The sequence below is a fragment of the Myotis nattereri genome, assembly GCF_964212035.1.
Source record: "Myotis nattereri genome assembly, chromosome: 11".
Lineage (NCBI taxonomy): Eukaryota > Metazoa > Chordata > Mammalia > Chiroptera > Vespertilionidae > Myotis > Myotis nattereri.
The window spans coordinates 5,580,602-5,586,547 of NC_138086.1; the positions used below are offsets into that span (position 1 = coordinate 5,580,602).

The 5,946-nt window shown below is 45.5% G+C and overlaps 1 pseudogene across 1 annotated transcript; it reads left to right on the forward strand.

The window, feature by feature from the left end:
• The first annotated feature begins 705 nt into the window (after positions 1-705).
• On the forward strand, positions 706-2,021 carry LOC308526597 (microfibrillar-associated protein 1-like; annotated as a pseudogene). Its single transcript has one exon. The product of its transcript is annotated as a microfibrillar-associated protein 1-like (transcript).
• Positions 2,022-5,946: the final 3,925 nt, after the last annotated feature.

Consider the following 5,946-nt stretch of genomic DNA (forward strand, 5'->3'; position numbering starts at 1 on the left):
CCAGTTACACTACACTCTGCTTTGGGGTTTGTATTTCTATGTACGTTAACTAACGTATATCATACACTGCCGGAAGCCAGACCACCCTTGCTGCTTGACAGTCGCTGCAGGGAAGAAACATCTGCACAGCTTATGATTCAAGGGACCTGGTGTGTATGGCATACTGTTCTTAATATGTTTGCTCCCCTTCTTAGCACTATGTGTTTCAACCAAGGTCACCTCTCCGAGAAAGGCTGTTTCCCCAGGTGGGGATTTTTATCAGTAAAACCCCTTAATTAAGTGCCAGATGGGTAGTTCACCACTTTAACTACGAACAATCACACTTAAGCTACATAATCTTTACTCCCTGGAATGGAGATAACAAACACCCTAACCTTTGAAAAAGAATGGATAGGATTAAGATCAACTGGCATAAATACAGATGTAGCAGGAGAAATAAACACAGAACTTGGCTGGAGATCCTGGCTAGAGAACCTGGCTAGACTGCTGATCAACTGAACACTGTCTCCGTGTTATTCCTTCTTCGCCGACTCTGTCCACACCTTTGGGAAGCCCTGGACCTGCTGGGGTTGGACCCCAAAAATTGGCGCCCAACGTGGGGCACGAACCCATGACCCTGAGATTCAGAGTCTCATGCTCTACCATTGATAGCTGTTTACTACTTGGAATCAGGGAAGTGCCCGGAGTCCTGACGCTGCCATAAACATGTCGGCCCCCAGCGCACTCATGAAACAGCCGCCCATTCAGTCCACGGCCGGGGCCGTCCCGGTCTGCAATGAGAAAGGTGAGATTTTGATGGAGAAAGTGAAGGTGAAACATTATGTGTCGGGAAAGAGGCCAGACTATGCCCCTATGGAGTCTTCAGATGAGGAGGACGAAGAATTTCAGTTAAGAAAGCCAAAGAACAAGAAGTAGAGCCTGAGGAACAGGAGGAGGATTCATCTAGCGACCCCCGACTACGGCGTTTGCAGAACCGTATTAGTGAAGATGTGGAAGAGAGATTGGCTCGACATCGGAAGATAGTGGAACCTGAAGTGGTAGGAGAAAGTGATTCAGAAGCAGAAGGAGATGCTTGGCGCATGGAACGAGAAGATAGCAGTGAGGAAGAAGAGGAAGAAATTGATGATGAGGAAATAGAGCGGCGCTGTGGCATGATGCGTCAATGAGCACAGGAGAGAAAAAAATGAAGAGATGGAAGTCATGGAAGTGGAAGATGAGGGACGTTCTGGGGAGGAGTCAGAATCAGAGTCTGAGTATGAAGAGTACACAGACAGTGAAGATGAGATGGAGCCTCGCCCTAAGCCAGTCTTCATTCGAAAGAAGGACCGAGTAACAGTTAAAGAACGTGAGGCTGGAGCATTGAAACAGAAGGAGCTGGACCAGGAGGCTAAATGCAGGGCTGAGGAGAGGAGCAAGTATACACTCAAGATTGTAGAAGAGGAGACCAAGAAAGAGCTGGAGGAAAACAAGCAATCCCTGGCTGCACTGGCTGCACTGAATACTGATGATGAAAATGATGAGGAGTAATATGAGGCATGGAAAGTTCAAGAACTAAAGAGGATCAAGAGGGACAGAAAAGATCAAGAAGCGCTTGTGAAGGAGAAAGCAGAAATTGAACGCATGCAAAACCTGACTGAGGAAGAGAGGCGAGCTGAGCTTCATGCAAATGGCAAAGTTATTACCAACAAAGCTGTTAAGGGCAAATGCAAGTTCTTACAGAAGTATTATCACCGGGGTGCCTTCTACATGGATGAGGATGAGGAAGTATACAAGAGAGATTTCAGTGCACCTACCCTGGAGGATCATTTCAACAAAACAATTCTTCCCAAAGTCATGCAGGTCAAGAACTTTGGGCGCTCTGGTCGTACCAAATATACCCACCTTGTGGATCAGGACACCACCTCCTTTGATTCAGCATGGGCCAAACGAGTGCCCAGAACACAAAGTTTTTTAAACAAAAGGCAGCTGGGGTACGAGATGTATTTGAATGGCCATCTGCCAAGAAGCGGAAAACTACTTAAAGGTCAACTACTTATTCTTCCAGCTGTGGGACACAAGGGCAAGTCTCAGTGTCGGGACCTTTGCTTTCACTATTATTTACATGGGCTATGTATCCAGCCTATTGGACCTACTGCCATACGTGTGACATGGGGTAACCCAGTTTTGGAAGGTGCTTTGTGCGGTTTGGACTCATGCTGTGAAACCCACATAAAAGCACTATCCAGGTAGGATTATCCCCACTTAAAATTATTTCTGAGAAATCTTCGTTTTCATCATTGCTCTGGCTTCCCAAATTTACTTGGGACTGTTCCAAGTTTTTTCCCAGCCCCTTAGCTTGGGTCAGAAATATAAGCATGTAAATGGACAGTGCATTACTTCAACCTTACAGGAAATCTGAGCTCATTGAAACCTTAGCATTTGGGATTTTTCTTTTTAATGCCTGCTTTGGATATGTTAAATTTTTTAAAAAATACAATGCAGAGGGTTGTACAGCAGCCAAAAGGCATCAGGCCTCCTGTACAATAGCCTCTGCTGACTCAGCCTGGTAGAAGGATACACAAACCAGACAAGAGTTTTACCAGATCTAGTAATGATGTGGGGAAGAGGTTGTGTTTTGTATCTTTCCAGAAGGAGCAGTGCAGACGATTTGGGTACCAGAGCATTACGTGCGTCACCACAATGGACCCAAAGAAGCTCCTTGTCCCATCGTTCCAAAGACTTAGAGTTGCCCCGATGACAGAAAAGTGGAAAAGAGAAGAAAAGGAAGGCTCTGCAAGGGACTGAGGTGCCAACATGGGGTCAGCTGGAGAAGTTAACAACTGAGGCCCAGCAGATGGTAGAAAGGCAAGAAGTGGACGCTACTCTCTCAGCCAAGTCCGAGGACTCTGAGTAAATTCTGAGGGAAATTCCCCGAGGTACAGACATTGGAACCCTGATCTAACTAAACCTAAAGCCCTTGTCAAATGGACAGACTTACTTACAGGAGCCTGGGGAGAGGATATGCTTGTATATTTCCACAGGACGCAGACTCACCTGTGTGGATTCCAGACCGTCTAGTCCGACCTTATGTCACACCACCCTCCGTCTCTGCCTCCTCCTCCTCCTCCCGGTATCTTCCATATCAGCCGACCCAGAGGGCACAGCTGACTCCTCCCCAGACGCCCACACCACCATCAAGCACGGCCCTGATGGACCCTTTGATCCAGCCCTTCAATGCGCTGACGCTTCGGGTAGCCCGTCACCAATGACGCCGCCCGCTAGCCTGAACAACAATGACAACCAAACCGCCGACTTGAGGACAGCTGAAATCCCTTGACTGAAGAGGCCAGCAACCTTCTACAGGAACAAGGCTCCGTGTGCACTCCATCCACTATGTTTATAACTATGCTCGCTATCACTGCTTGTCAGTCTTCTTCTGAGCCTTGAACAGCCCAATCCGAGAGGTGGCCGCTGATTTACACGTGCTATCATTTAAAAAAAAAGGGGGAATTTGCCAGAAGCTGGACCACCCTTGCTGCTTGACACAGTCGCTGCAGGGAAGAAACATCTGCACAGCACATGATTCAAGGGACCTGGTGTATATGGCATACTGTTCTTAATGTTTGCTCCCCTTCTTAGTGCTATGTGTTTTAACCAAGGTCACCTCTCCGAGAACGGTTGTTTCCCCAGGTGGGGATTTTTTTTTTATATAAATATATTTTATTAATTTTTTACAGAGAGGAAGGGAGAGAGAGAGAGAGAGTTAGAACCATCGATGAGAGAGAAACATCGATCAGCTGCCTCCTGCACACCCCCTACTGGGGATGTGCCCACAACCAAGGTACATGCCCTTGACTGGAATCGAACCTGGGACCTTTCAGTCTGCAGGTCGACGCTATATCCACTGAGCCAAACTGGTTTCGGCCCAGGTGGGGATTTTTATCAGTAAAACCCCTTAATTAAGTGCCAGATAGGTAGTTAATCACTTTAACTACGAACAATCACACTTAAGCTACATAATCTTTACTCCCTGGAATGGAGATAACAAACACCCTAACCTTTGAAAAAGAATGGATAGGATTAAGATCAACTGGCATAAATACAGATGTAGCAGGAGAAATAAACACAGAACTTGGCTGGAGATCCTGGCTCGAGAACCTAGCTAGACTGCTGATCAACTGAACACTGTTTCCGTGTCATTCCTTCTTCGCCGACTCTGTCCACACCTTTGGGAAGCCCTGGACCTGCTGGGGTTGGACCCCAACAATACACAATAGTTTCACTGCCCTAATAATCCTCTGTGCTCGACTGTTCATCTCTCCCTCCCTTTACCTCTGGCAACTGCCCATCTCCATGGTTTTGCCTTTTCCAGAATGGCATACAGCTGGACTCATACAGGAAGTAGATTTTCAGATTGGTTTCTTCCACTGAATATGTATTCAAGGTTTCTCCATGTCTTTTTGTGGCCTGATATCTCAATTATTTGAACACTAAAAAATACCCATTGTCTGGATGTACCACCGTTTATCCATTCACTTACTGAAGGATTTCTTGGCTGCTTCCAATTCTGGGCAATTATGAATAAAGCTGCTGTAAGTGAGGTTTCTGAGGGAGTGTAAGCTTTTAAATCCTTTGGGTAATTACCAAGAAGCTTGATGGTCGGACCAAAGACTAGGGCTTAGTTTTGTAAGAAACCACCAAACTGTGCTGCAAAGTGGTGGCGCCATGCTGCGCCCCGCCAGCAGGAGGGAGGTTCCTGCTCCTCCTCAGCATCTGGGCTCTAGGAAGGCTGCCCTTCTCTTTACTGAGGCTGGTCACTTGTGTCCTTTTTCTTTTGACGAGAGGTTTCCACTTTTGATGTCCTTAATCCAGTTTTTGGTTTCATTAATTTTCTCTATTTTCATTTGTTTCTGTTTTGATACTCAATATTTCTTCTGCTTCTTTGCTCTAACTTGCTCTTTTTCTATTTTCTTAAGATGAGAGCCTCAATCACTGATTTTTAAACCTTTAACCCTTGTCTAATCTAGGGGCTTAGTGCTGTGAATTTCCAAGGACTGAGTTAGCTGCACCTACAGTCTTTGATATGCTTTCATTTTCAGTCAGTTGAAAATAGCCTTTTGCATATATATTGTATATTTTATTGGTTTTAGAGAGAGAGGGAGAGAGAGAGAGAAACATCGATCAGTTGCCTCCTGCACGTCTCTCACTGGGGATTGAGCATGTGCCATGACTGGGAATCAAACGGGTGACTTCTTGGTTCATAGGTCGACACTCAACCACTGAGCCACACCAGCCAGCAAAAGTAGCCTTCTGGTTGCTTCTGTGACCCACAGGCTACTGAGGTGGTATGACTGGTAGGTTTTCCAGGATCTTTATTATTTTTATCTGGTTTATAAAGTTTCGTGAGCTGAATCTGTTATCCCAGAAGATACTGTCTTGGTAGTACAAGACAGTGTACTTGGAAAGAATTACTGTTTCTGGGTGGATGGAGTGTCCCTGTTACTTATGTCAAGTTGGTTCACAGTATTTCTCTACTTGCTTTATCGCTATTGAGAGCTGTGTGGAAATCTCACACCTGCAGACACCGTTTCTCCTGGAAGCTGGTATGGGTTTGGTGGTTTGTATTTTGAAGTTCTGTTGTTTGGGATTATTTCCTCTTAATGAACTGACCCCTAACAACTTCTTTATCCCTGGCCATATACTCTGCTCCGAAACCTCCTTTGACTAAATAAATACAGCTGCTCCAGATGTCTTGCAATTACTGCTCAACATGCATGTACTTTCCCATGTTTTTATCCAATCTCCGCCTTCTACTAGGGCATTCATTGATTTTATTTGGCTTAAATCTGCCAGCTGCTGCTTTTTGATTACGTTCCCATCTGGTCTTTGAAGTTGAAGGACTGATAAAAAGTTTGGGATGCAGACATATTACTCCCCAACATGTTTCTAATATGATGCTTAAACTGC